Genomic DNA, 14110 nt, shown 5'->3' on the forward strand with positions numbered 1-14110 from the left:
AAACCTGCATTTTTTCTCTTCTGGTGAATAGACATGCCATCCACCAGAAAGAAGCAAGACTGCTTTCTACATTCCACATTACTTATGAATTGTCAACTTTACTGGATTCGAGAAAATATTCCTTTGAAGTGACTTGTAATAGAAATTCAAGGCCAGGTAAATTCCTGTATTATAAAACACCTTAAAGCGATTTGAAAATGCCATGTAATTTATTTATTCTTCCAGAAGAGATTTTCCAACTTCTGTAAAGAAATTCAAACATCAGGATAGGGACACATCTTTCAAAATAGTTACAGCACTTTCAATTCCCTCAACACGGATCAATTCAAGCACGTGTCATTCTGAGATCACTTTCTTGGTATATAGGGACAGAATTAATCCGAGATCTGAGTTGGTCAGCGTGTGACATCCACGAGGAAGATGTTCTTCAATAGGACAGCGTTCGGCTAGGAACATAAGGAGCTGAGCACTTAGCACAAGAAATGTTTCAGGTAAACTGGTTTTTTTTCTCTGTACTGTCAAGAACTGTATTAAGAATAGCTTATTTAGATGAACTGTTTCACAGGAATTTTTATAATACCGGGAATAATTTTACTATCTGCAGATAAATTTTTAAAAGCTCAGAATAGTTCATTTTACTAGTTACATTACACAAATAAAGCAATAAAATTCATTTTTATTTGAATTTGTATATATGTCTAAAGATCAAAAATAAAATCAGTTACGCCATTGCATTCTTAATGCCTGCATTTGTCTTGGTTATTTTAATCTTCATGTTAATCATTCTAATTTTCTAAATTATTGGGTGGTTTTTAAAAATGGTATATAAGCATTAATCGTACCTTTTTTTTTAGAACTGTTGCATACCTATCATCGAGTTATTTCATGACTATTGATTTTCATACTTCTATACGCTTGGATTTTCTAGACTTACTTTGTTTCGAGTTGTATTAAAATATTTGTATCAATTTAATAAATGAGTATGAAGATTTTGCCAAAATCAGCTTTTGTTCAATCAAACGCAAACTGGTTTAATTTATATATTTAATATTTTTTTCAGATATCTGCTAATATGAATCAACCGAAATGGGCGACGTTTAGCATTTTGAAATTATGTTTTACATTTATGGATGGAGAACCAGAAGATATAGCTAACAATCTGTAAAATCCTCAATGCATATCGCCAAAAAATGTGACTACGAATACGGATCTTCAGAACTAAACTAATAAATAATACAAAATCCATTTCCCCTGAGTGGATTCTTTATGTGTGGTAACCAATAATTTTTTTAGCTGTCTATACATTTCTGATAATTTAGATGCTATTTTAAGAGATTAGATATTTGTATTTTATTTCAGTTCCCGACATAAATTCTGTGAATAACAATTTTGATTGCCAGAAAACGATGTCTTCGGTATCAACCTGAGAAATCGTTATGTTGCAATATTTGCTATCATTTTTAAATGAATATAGGGTATAATCATTTGATTTCATAACAATATAATTCAAAATAATGAAATATTGAAAATCTTTAAATTGATATTCATTGGTTGCGTATGAATTTTTGTAGAATAACGACATGCCATCAACCATCAGAAGACCGGCTACATTCTCAACTCCTTGATGAATTGACAATTTATACAGGAAATGGAAAATAAAGATGACATCGAAATAGAAATACAAATACAGTAAGTTCGTGAATTTTAATAACCATTGCCAAAAAATGCTATTCTTAAATGCTTAATTGTGATCCTTAAATATTTTCTTGAAGCCTATAATGCAGATTCAAGCCATAATTACCTGGCAACATTTATCGAGACAGATGCAACATTTCCAGCGGTTTCTCAATATAAGAATAAAGGAAATCGAAACGCGTATCATTGGATCAACTTATCCATGTGAGGGTAGAATTGATCGGTCGCCTGAGAATGCTACAATCGTCTACACGTCGTTGCATTCCAACTGATGGGATAAAGATTGTTCCCAGGTAATTTTATTACGCCTGTTTTACCTTCCGGAAAACTTTTCTGGGCGAATAAAATATACTATTCATAAATAAAACTTTCGTATTTGCATTTCTTTTCTAATTGTAACAACTAGCAAATTTATTTTCTGCAAGTTTCTAAGCGTCTCGGTAGCAATCAAATGCAATTCTGTGTAACAAAAATGGAATACTTCTCGATTATTTTCATTAAATGAAATGATTTCCTTTTGGAAAGTTCTGTAAATGTTGAAATCTTACTATAATAAATCTTATCGCTCCTCAGTCCGCCTTTCTGGTGGTTACATATAATTTAAACACAATACATTCTTATTAGATTAGAACATTTGTAATAGTACTACTAGCTTTCACATAAATCTTTATAGCAATTCTAACAAATTGGAAAATATTTCGTAGGTTTCTAAACCTTAAAGATTCCTTGTATTCGCATAAGTATAATGCATCGCATTAGTTTTCGGAGTGGGAAGCGTTACGTTGAACCATTTGAAAATGGGAATTTATTCATGCATGTATTCGCAACCTATGACTTGCATAGACTAAATACACGCAGAACCGAAATTTGCAAGCACTGTTTCTTTAAGGAAATGGAAAGGTTATTTAGATTTTTTTCAAATGAATGTCAATACTTTTGCTAATAGGCAACTGAAGAGGGAAATATTTAAAGCTCGCAACAGTTCAGTTTGTATTCAATTCCGTACAAAATGTAATGAAAATTCTATTTTAGAATAATCTATATAAATTAAAAAAGCACAATGAATCATAAATGATCTTGCATTTCATAGCATTCTTTACAGATGGAATTGCATTTAATTTGCCTTAATTGAAATACTTATTGTTTCAGATGCCTGTTAACATGTTTGAACTGAAATGATTGCAATAAAGCAAACATTTTGACCCTTCTTCAAACGCATTTTGGAATTCGATGCTTCTACAAGTGAATTGCGAGAGAAGATTGAGGTGATCCTATTAATACTTTGTAAATCATGCGATTAATTTCCAGCTCAATTTGTCATTAAATGTTAGTATAAAACCCCCAATATATGAAGAATTTGCTAGAAATATTTCTGCGATCTTCGTTAATGTTGAATATCCAGGCATGTTTAAAATGTTTGCTTCTGCATTAAGGTTAAGCGAAATTTGTATATTTACTTCTTGCAGAATACTATTGACAAATGGTGAACTACTTTGTTTGAAACTCTACGAAAGCTTGAAGTTAGAGCTATAACTTCCGTATGTTTTATATCGCCCTTATTTGTTCAAAAAAATAATTGATATATCAAACAATATTTAATCTTAAAATCTTTGCTCATGTTTTATTCAGAAAGAAACTGAATACAATTACGACACATATTGTAATGGCTATTCAGTTCTTTCAAAGCATATTTTGTACTCTTTTGTAAACAAGCTTTGGAAAGGATTTTGAGATGGTAGCAAAATTCCTAGTGATATATTTTGTGGTTCACTATTTTGCTAGCAATCCCTTTTTCTTAAAGGATGGAAGCATGATACATTTGTTCGCTGTATAATGAATAAAATCTTTGTTTAAAATTCTACTTGTGACCATGCCTATTAGAAGCTCAGCATGTTAATTAGCCTATTATGAGCTCTGTATTCATAATTATTATTATTATTACAACTATAACTTGGAGTTAAGAACTGGAATTGTTCCAATTATTTTTCCCATAGTATTTATGACGTCTTCCGACATTAAATGCAATTTATCATTTGTATTATGGCATTTGTGAATTGTTAATATTAAATGACGGACTTCCACTGTATAATTTTGAAAATTGAGCTTTTCTATTTTTGAAATCTTATGAAACTCCGCTATATTGGTAGAATATCTTGCTGTTTAATCTCAAATTTTATAAAATTGCTGCTCTTCTTACTATAGTATCGAGTCGATTCATCTGTCTTCATTTTGCGAGTATGAATTGAATACCAAAGAATACTACACGATTAAAAATATAATATGGATAAATGTAGTACCTATATCGAACTTTGTATATTTTATAAGAATCTTGATATTCTCATTTGTAATAGTTTTATGATTTAGGAATTTGTTTATTTTATGTAATCGAAAATTTCTATCTTGAATAAGAGCGTTATTCCAAAAGCTCTAAAATGAAATTCTGTTTGATATGCAATATAAATTGTATAATTCAGTTAATATAATGCATGAATAGTTTTCCTTAACGGAAGAAACGTGTTTGTATTATGTATAGAAGACGAGGTAGAAAGATGCGTTGTCAACATTCATATGTTTTCCAGAAGATAATTCGAAATAAGATTGATCGAAATTTCAAATATTCTAAATTAAATTGTATTAAGGAGCATGCAATAATGCTGCGTTTTGATAAAATATTTTAATATTTATTGTATAAAAATATTAGCAATCGTATTTCAAATATTAACTTCTTAATTTGAGAATATTTCATAATTGTTAATGTAATTATTTTAAAGTGTTTCAATTTCTTTATCTTAAAATTCTTAACGTTCATTTTTTGCTTTGAAAATAACTATGCTCATTAATTTAAATTTAAGAAATATTTTTAAAGGTTTTCTAAACATTATTTCATTGCATCCATTTTCAAATGCTTAGATGTAGTAAATTTAATAATATAAATAGCAAGTTCAAAATTTTGATCTTAAATAAAGAGCTGAAATGTAGATAAATTTATGTAAATGTTTATATCCGTGGATAAAGGATATTTTTGTTGGTTCGGCCGGTCAACCAATCAAAATATCCCTCTACTCTTAGAAAGCATTTGATCATCGTGTCTGATCAACAGGATGATCAGTATGCCTTAAGAGTAAGTATGAAGTACTCGCATGACTAGTATTTTTTATTCATTTTAGATTTTAAAAATAAAATATCGCTCTAATTGTTCGGTGAATGGATGTGATGAATTGTAAATGTAGGGTATTTTGCTTATAAATTTTTCATTTTACGGTAGTAAGAGGGAAAATTGTTTCAATATAGTCGATTACTTTTTAAGGCATTTTAATTTAATATTTTTCTTATTCACATTCCATTGTCTTCTTAAGTCAATATATTCCATTTTGAAAATTGTATAAACAAGTATGTAATTTTTTTACATTATAAATCTCGTGAATAAATTGATGTATGAAAATGAAATTTTTTCATTAATGTGAACTTTTTTCTTTCGAATGTATATATTAGTAATAACCCATTGAAATACATAGGTTTCGCCTTCAGTGAATGCTTCGCATGAATTCTTAACTTGTGTGAAACTGAGATTTTACTTAATAAATGTTATGAATTCTTATTTCAACACTCTTAAGTCACTTTTATTGCATTCATCTTGTAAACAAACTCTTTTTGTGGCAAATAAAGCTTATTTCAAATTCATGGTGTATTTATTCAAGTATTCGTAATTACTATATTTGCAATATTTCAAGAAATTTATAAACTTATTTGTACACCGAGTTTCCCCTCATTAACTTAAATTCAATTATCCTCAAATGAATTAAAAGTAAATACATAGGAATTTCTTCGAAAGTTGTCTTGCTCTTGAAATTAACCAATTCGTCTAACATCTTGTTCTTTGTACTCCCTTTTAACCAAAGTTTAGAATATCGTATTAGAATTTAAAATGAAAATTTTAAATATTTTAAGAGTTAAATAAAAAAAAACCTGAATCGGAAGTAAATAATATAAGTTTTTCATTTTCCTTTTAATCTTGGTATTAAATTCACTTCTCAACAGACCAAAATTCATTTAAATAATGTCTCATTAAATTTTAATGACGTTTAACATTTATTTCCTTTGATAAGTCGGGTACTGTAATTAAAAAAAAAATTAGATTCTTGAGTTTGCATTTGGAGCCGAGATTTATCAAATATCAGTCCTTATTTGAGCATAATCTCGTCTGTGTCGAGAACAGTAGGATACTTGTCAATATTCTGATCTTATTCGTATATTAATGCTTCTTTCTAAAAATTGAATGCGTATAAAACATATTTTAATATAGAGTTCGATAATCTTCCATTACACCAAACAGCATCATGGACATTCATAATCAAAATATTTTTTAAAGAATTGCGAATTTCTTCTCCATTTTAATTTGTTTAGATCTTCCGTTATTAAAATTGCATTCAAATACCGTTAAATATTCCATATGTTCACGTAGTTGCGCACATTACAATTTGGAAATCTTTGTAATAGATTAAACAGTATCCATTCTTTCTATATTAACTTGATAAATCAATTCTAGTGAAGATGTTTATCCTATGCTTTTCCATTTATATAATTGAAATGTTACGCGATTATCTTGGGAAATATTTGAGAAATCTTTTTTAGATGCTACTACTTGGATTCTTTGTCGGAAGTGTGGCGAAAGAGAATTGCTTGTTCTTTTATTTCTATGTGCAATGTTACTGGAATTTTCAGCTAATTTTCTTGTCTGGTTATTATAAATTCACCTTAAGTGATTAATGTAAATTACTCTAGGGAGCAATATAAAGTAACATGAATTATGAATTTGCCCTCCGGATAATCGAAAGCAATGCAAATGCAAAGAATATTACTCCGATTCTAAATGATTCTAAAGTAAAAATGATTGATTACTTTTAGATGCGATTTCTATTTTCATACATCCAACTTTTCTCAATTTTCATTTCATCTATAAATCTTTATATTAGACTTTAAACGTTTCTCTTGGAAGCGCTCAAAATGCCAGATTGCGCAAATTATGGTTGTCTACCTAAATGCCTGAATGTTGCTCGAAATTTCACCTTTCCTACGTTCATTGGATTGATTGAATACACTAAACTGAATTTCTTATGAGTATTCACCTTGGAGTTTAGGGGCTTTGATGACAAACAATTCATTTTAATACCCTTCAAAATATCTTCGTCTTCTCTGAATAAAATCTAAATACCCGATGACTATTGAAGAGTTCCCTTAACAACGTGGCTTGTCATTTCAATATTTTAGAGGATAAAGTTTTCTTTGAAAATATTATTTGCATATTTTTGAAAGAACTGGGGGTCTTCAATATTCTGAGGTCCCCAAATTCCATTCCTGTACTAGAAATCAGAAAGTTGATAAATTGTCAGAAATGATACGAATATATAACATCTGAATGATTTCAGAAAAATCAAAAATTGAATATTATCAAATCGTATATAATATGCCTAGTTAAAGCCATGTACGTTAAGTTCGGATGTCATTTTCACATTCTTTAGTAATTAAACAACATTCTTCGCCATTAAATCATCTCATCGTCTGAAGCCACTAGAATTATTTATTATAGGGTTAAAATGAAAACTCACTAATTTTAATTGGATTCCTTAGGTGTGCACTAATATGCATGCCATACATACTCTTTACTTATGTCTGTCTAGTAGGTACAGTTTCATCTCCTTCAGAATTCAATACATTAACAAACTTTCTAATTTCGGATCTTCCGATACCTACATTGCCAATAAATTCTGAGGGAGAAAAATTAATCATCTTCCGAATTTATGTGTTTAATCTTGCCAAAAGATATTCTCATCTCATCGGCTTCGTTGGGCAGTATGTTTAGTTTCAAGATAATTCACTCTCTTCTGTGCGATATCGATTTCTAAATAAAGATATGATAAACGTTCCTCTTTGATTAGTAAAGAGATCGTACATAATCTGGAGGATATTACTATAATAAAGTATGGATTTATAATGGTGATATTCATCATATAAAACAATGTACTTTATAATTAGCATATTTAATAAAGTACCATCGTGTTTGAGAAATTCAGAAGCAGCTTCAGAACAAAAATTCTGATTTAACATGGCATAAAATATTTATAAGCAAATTAAACAATTTAATCAGGATCGATACTCTATTAGAAAAAGTAAAAAATAATTGGAAGAGTTAGATATGTGTTGTAGCATAATTTATTGATAAATTAAGCAAAAAATAAACAAATTTAAGATTAGTTTTTGAAGTTGAAATTACGATAATATATTGATGAATGTAAATCTAATTAAGTTTGAATAATCTAGTTTGCATTGCCATTCAGCAAAAGAGAATGTGTTGATGATAATTTAATTCATGTATTAAATATAAATGAGTTTTGTAAATATAGAAAGGAACACTGTTTAATTTTGAAATCTAATGCATTCAATCCTCTTTAGTAGACAAGTAATTATCAAATTCGACAGAGAATATGAAATATCAAAGGATGATATTCGTCTGAGGCTAAATTGTGTTTTCAGAACTTAATGAATTACTAATTTTATTTTTTATACCTTTGAGAAAATTCCTACTTAACTTGAAAAGCATCCTTGTGATTTCATTAATGAGATCCATCGAGTACACGCGGTATCGTAATTTCTTAGAAGCAAGCAATAAACTTTAAAGCACTATTATGTTGGAAATGGAATGATGAAACTGCCGTTTTCAGGACATAATCTTTCCATCTTAGATTTTTCAGCGTTGGGTATTGCGAATAAATGTGCAGTCCTTTGATGGTTTCAATACACTTATTGCATTATTGTAGAGAAAGATAAGTCCGAACCCCATACTATCAAATCCTTCAACTATCTCCTAGCAAACAAAAACTTTTAGGTAGACTCCTATAGGAAGACTACATATTGCAATGGTTCTCATGACAAGATTTTGAGAAAATTTCTGCAGTTCTTCAGCGATCAAGGCCAAACCAATGCTTCATTTGAATGTGTATATATATATATATATATATATATATATATATATATATATATATATATATATATATATATATAATCACTTTTTCCATGTTATCTTGTGAACAAGATAAATAGAGTCGCTTTGTTTGGATTTTAACCAACTTGGAATATGTTGTAAAAAATGTAAAAACCTTGGATGAGTTCGTAGATGGGCCATCTAGCTTAAATAAGTTAAATGAAGGAAGGTACAAATTTTTATTTCTCTAAACTTATAACTAGATAATAAAAAATTAGCCAAATAAGCCCTTTATTATGACGAATAAACTTTGCATTTAATTTTTTCGATAACTGCAATATCTAAGAGGTTAGGCTCTAAAAAATAATTTTCAAATCTATTTTGATGATTCAATTTTGACTTTTTCTAACATTTATGTCACTATTTTTGAAAAAAAAAATGAAATAAAATATTCATTTCATTTCTTTAGTTTGAAATTGCTTAAATGCGCCATGAGTGAAGATTAAAAATTGAATAAAACTAATTAAATAAAAAAATAATAATTTAATGACAACCTTATGTGAAAGCGATCAGTTAAGAAATTTCCAGAAGCTCCTTGTTTTTTAGCTCGTTATATATATATATATATATATATATATATATATATATATATATATATATATATATATACAGGGTGGTCAAACTTCCCCTATATATGAAACCCTAGCGGCCTATCCGCTCAACCAATCGAACCAAAACTTCAGACATGGTTGTTTGAAGGTATGCGCTCGAGATTGTGATGATTCTAAACAACACAGGGTTAACGGTTACGGTTACAGTGAGAGAATTTTGAAATTTTCGAATGGCAACACCCACTTTTTCCTTGCGCAAATTGATCAGCGTATTGAAAAACCACAAATGGCGCTGGACCGATTAGCGTGTGACTAAAATTGCCGCCGTAAAACATTTGCAAAGAAAAGCATTATAAAGGACTAATGACAACACAGAGAGGAAAGAGAAAAAAAGTTTTTATTGGAATTGAAAGATTGAAAGATTATAATTGCAGGTTTTCAACGTTTTCACCTTCGCAGGCGACAACGCATTGCATTCGGGAGATTGTGGACAACAATGCCGAACGTAACATGAAAGGAGGAATCTACATAACTTCACATGTTATGGCATCTTGCAATTCTGACACATCTCGTGGACCAGGCGTGTACACCTTAGATTTCAGATAACCCCAGAACCAGAAATCCATAGGAGTGAGTCGGGAGATCGCGGTGGCCACGAAACTGCAAAGTTACTAGAGATGACTCTATCACCAGTGTTAATGCAGCACTGTTCGAACACATTGGACGACGTGTGGAGGAGCCCAATCTTGCATCCATACAATGTCCCTAATGACATTTCGTTGCTGTAATTCAGGAATAACATAATTCTGCAACTGTGTCAGAATTGCAAGATGCGATAACACGTGAAGTTATGCAGATTCCTCCTTTCATGTTACGTTCGGCATTGTCGCCCACAATCTCTCGAATGCAATGCATTGTCGCCTGCAAAGATGAACACTTTGAAAACCTGTAATTATAACTTTCAATTCCAATAAAAACTTTTTTTCTCTTTCCTCTCTGTGTTGTCATTAGTTCTTTATAATGCTTTTCTTTGCAATTGCTTTACGTCGGCAATTTTAGTCACACGCTAATCGCTCCAATGCCATTTGTGGTTTTTAAATACGCTGATCAATTTGCGCAAGGAAAAAGTGGGTGTTGCCATTCGAAAATTTCACAATTCTCTCACTGTAACCGTAACCGTGAGTTCTGCATTGTTTAGAATCATCACAATCTCGAGCGCATACCTTCAAACAACCATGTCTGAAATTTTGAGTCGATTGGTTGTGCTGATAGGCCGCTAGGGTTTCATATATAGGGGAAGTTTGTGGAATAGTTTTGGAATGTTTTACCTTCATGTATTCTGGATTCTTCAATATTCACTTTTTAGAACTTATTTATAGTTTAAGGACTTATTTATAGTTTAAGAAATTATTTAATTAAAGTTTAATTTTATATGTATGAACACATTTTTTCGTGGTTATGAGAAAAATATAGTTAAAGAAATCGATAACATTTATTATGTAACCGATGATCTATTAGTCCGATGTACTTTTGAGTTTGAATGCGAGTATTACGATTACTTGCACGAATTAAAATTTTGCTTTATTATTATATTTTAAATTTTTGTGTTGTCAATCTGTATTTTAAAATATTGATTATGTGCATGATACATTAGGTTGAATTTGATTATAAAATGGCTTATTGAAAATATATTTAAATATTATTCTCTTATGTATACAGTTTTAATCATAAATTACAAACAAGTAGAAATTAAGAAATAGAGAAATTTCTACATTTTGTTCATTAAGAAGTGTTTTTTCATTTATTTGTTTATACTAATCGGAAACATCTAATTATATACGAAATTTTAAAAGACAACCGTATGTAGAAGTCTAAAATGTAATTTATCTTGTTATTATTATCTTATTATTTATTATTTATATCTTCAGATTGGTACATTGTACAATACCCAATTGAAAACATTAAATATGCCTCTAATACAAGAGCGATCGGATTCTCAGAACATTTTAAACACAGGCAGTATTCTTCTGCTGATACTCTATACATTGATAAAATATTAACTATGTAAAACTAAAAAAGTCTATTTACCGTGTTACTTGTTCTATGAATCAGAAAATCGTTTGAAACTCCCATTTTTAAGCTCAAGAAACATAATTTAAAGCAAACGATGAATTACAGTAAAAAAAATCATTGTGCATTTTATTCACTTTAAATTTGCGAAGTAAGTCTAATCCTTATCAGTTTTTCAATAACCTTTTAAGTTTTTCATTTTTATTTTACTTCATTTAATTTTTTATGAAGGTATAAAGTCAATATTAAATTTCCCCAAAATGGGTACAGCTTTTTAGCTAATTTTAGTCAAATACTGAAAGATTGTTTCTGTTTTCATGCTCATAAAAAGCATAAAAGATAAGAAATCTTTTTAAACCTTTCCTTTTGCGATTATCTGCTCCTTTTTTTTCGTCGAATTTCAGCTTATTAATTTCATCATTTCCACTTTAAAACATAAAAAATTTCACTAAAATATTCTGAGGTTTTCCTCTTGTTTCTGCATCCAACTTGTTATCCTTTGTCATTCTATGATGATCAAAATCGGGAATTACTTATAGAATTTTTGAAAATAGCCATTTATAATAAAATATGTTTTGAAAATTAAAAATCAATGCTTATTTGTGACTTTAAAGGCAAATAAAAGTTGAATGCAAAGAAACAATCAAAATATTCATGCACAAATGATTATATACAGTTTATTTAAACTACATTGAAATCTACGTATAAATAATTATACAATTAATAATGCAATTAATCAGTTATACAATTAATAATGCAATTAATTATACAATTGATAATTCAATCAAATTAATCAGTAATTAAGTTCAATACATTTGCTCATTTTTGTTTCTTATCAGAGCAATGCATTTTAAATATACTTTGAATTTTTCTAATGTAGCTTAATAAAGCAAACTATTTTGAAAAAAACTTTCCTCCTATAGTGAATTTCACAGAAACATATAAACATGAGGATAATATTAGACTTTCCAGAATGAGTTGACTTCTGGAATACTGCATATATAAATCAAATTACTCAGGTTCTTAATTTAATAGTAAAAAAAATATCCGTGTTGACTTTAAATGAAATCTAGATCATTACAAAGGGGACTTTCGAGAAAATATATACAAAAGCCTACAATTTTTTCACGTTTCATTATAAATTCTTTAAACTTTGTAGAATTCTGTTTTTGTATTAAACAAAGGCAATACTGATGTCTTACTACCCACATTTGTTTTAGAAAACCCAAAGTATTCCTGTATAATCAATTTCTACAAATGATATGAAATTTTGAAAGCAAGTGGGTTGTATAGTAAAAAGTGCTTCTTAGTTGCCTACATTTTTTCCTGTTTAGTTTCATTTTTCTGGGAAGACAAAGCTTAAAAATTTAGATATGAGTAATAAATATTAAGATATATCATGCCCGAGAAAAAATATTATATTTTGGCCATTTACATTTTACAAAACATAAACGAAATTTATTATTATTTCATATTCTTCGTAATTTCAATAAGGATAACATATTTTTACATTATGCCCCTTTACTATTATTCAATTACTTACTGATTAATCGATTTAATAAAAGAAAAGCACATTAAGTTGGATTCGCATCTCTTAGGTAGTGAGTTCGAACCACGCCGGTTGAAAACTCTCTGTGTATAAGGTGACTGGTGCATGTATAAATCTGTCATCGTCACAAAGTCCTCCAAGTCGAGACAATACCATTGGGGGTACTAGTTCAGAACTGATCGTTCTCTGATTCAGGTGTAAATTAAGATCTGTGGATGAGTGAATGAAATGTATGAAGCCCGCTCCATAAAAAGGGTTGTGACGCATGTGTAGCTAAGTCATTCTCTTGGTCCTAGATGGCGCTACTGAAAAACAAGAGACGTAAAATTTCGGCTTAAAATAGCTGATTTTGTCAGCGGGCTTGTCTATGATTCCACGATACATAGCAGCACATTTTTTCGATATGGCTATTGGTTCAGTCAGAGCAATGAGTGTCAAAACTTCATAACGTAGCAATTATAGTAGTAGGAGAGTAAATCTTCTATTCTTTAAAATTGATCATCAAAAATACTTTACTAAATATAGCGGTGTTTCGAATTGGTTGATTGTGTAAATATTTAGATTTCGCAGGGTCTTGTTTTTATCAATTTATCAAATTATTCAAACAAATAAGATATAATTGGGTATATCATTTAGATGTTTCCTATGGGAAGTAATTACTGAAGTCAGTTGTGTTAGAAAAAAGAACTATTGGGACATAGTTACAATGGGCCTCTTTTATAAATATATTAAAATAAGCGATGTTTTGATACATAAAAGAGTATATACAATTAAATAAATTATTCAAGAAATTACAACGTCATTAAAACAAAGTAATGAGAATGAAATTTCGAACAATTTTAATAATTAGTTCGTTAAAAGATAAAAAGAATTATAATATTCCTTAGTGTTGTTTTGTTCAAAAAATATGTGAATTTCAATATCTCTCTTATTTTTCTAATTTTTTTTAGTTTTCATCGCATACATTTCGATCACAATGTTTGGTTATATTTAATAAAGATATATCTTTCCAGAAAAATACTTTTTACCTATTTTTTTATTTCAATGATATTATTTATCATTTTGTCACGTTCTTAGTAATCCATGAATCATTTTTCACAATTCTGAAGATAAAGTTTTAAATTTCTACTTTGCATTCATTGTGTTACATCTTAGAGATATTCCATCGAAGCTTTGTCATACAAAGAGAACTTTGAAAATCCCATT

General features: G+C 29.2%; 1 long non-coding RNA gene across 1 annotated transcript; it reads left to right on the forward strand.

Annotated features, from left to right (window-relative positions):
• Nucleotides 1–364: 364 nt before the first annotated feature.
• Nucleotides 365–1896, forward strand: LOC129959141 (uncharacterized). The gene is made up of 4 exons (XR_008783409.1): nt 365–491; nt 1061–1273; nt 1572–1689; nt 1773–1896. It is a non-coding gene; the product is annotated as an uncharacterized LOC129959141 (long non-coding RNA).
• The last annotated feature ends 12214 nt before the right edge of the window (nt 1897–14110 follow it).

This window comes from Argiope bruennichi, chromosome X1 (assembly GCF_947563725.1).
Source record: "Argiope bruennichi chromosome X1, qqArgBrue1.1, whole genome shotgun sequence".
Lineage (NCBI taxonomy): Eukaryota > Metazoa > Arthropoda > Arachnida > Araneae > Araneidae > Argiope > Argiope bruennichi.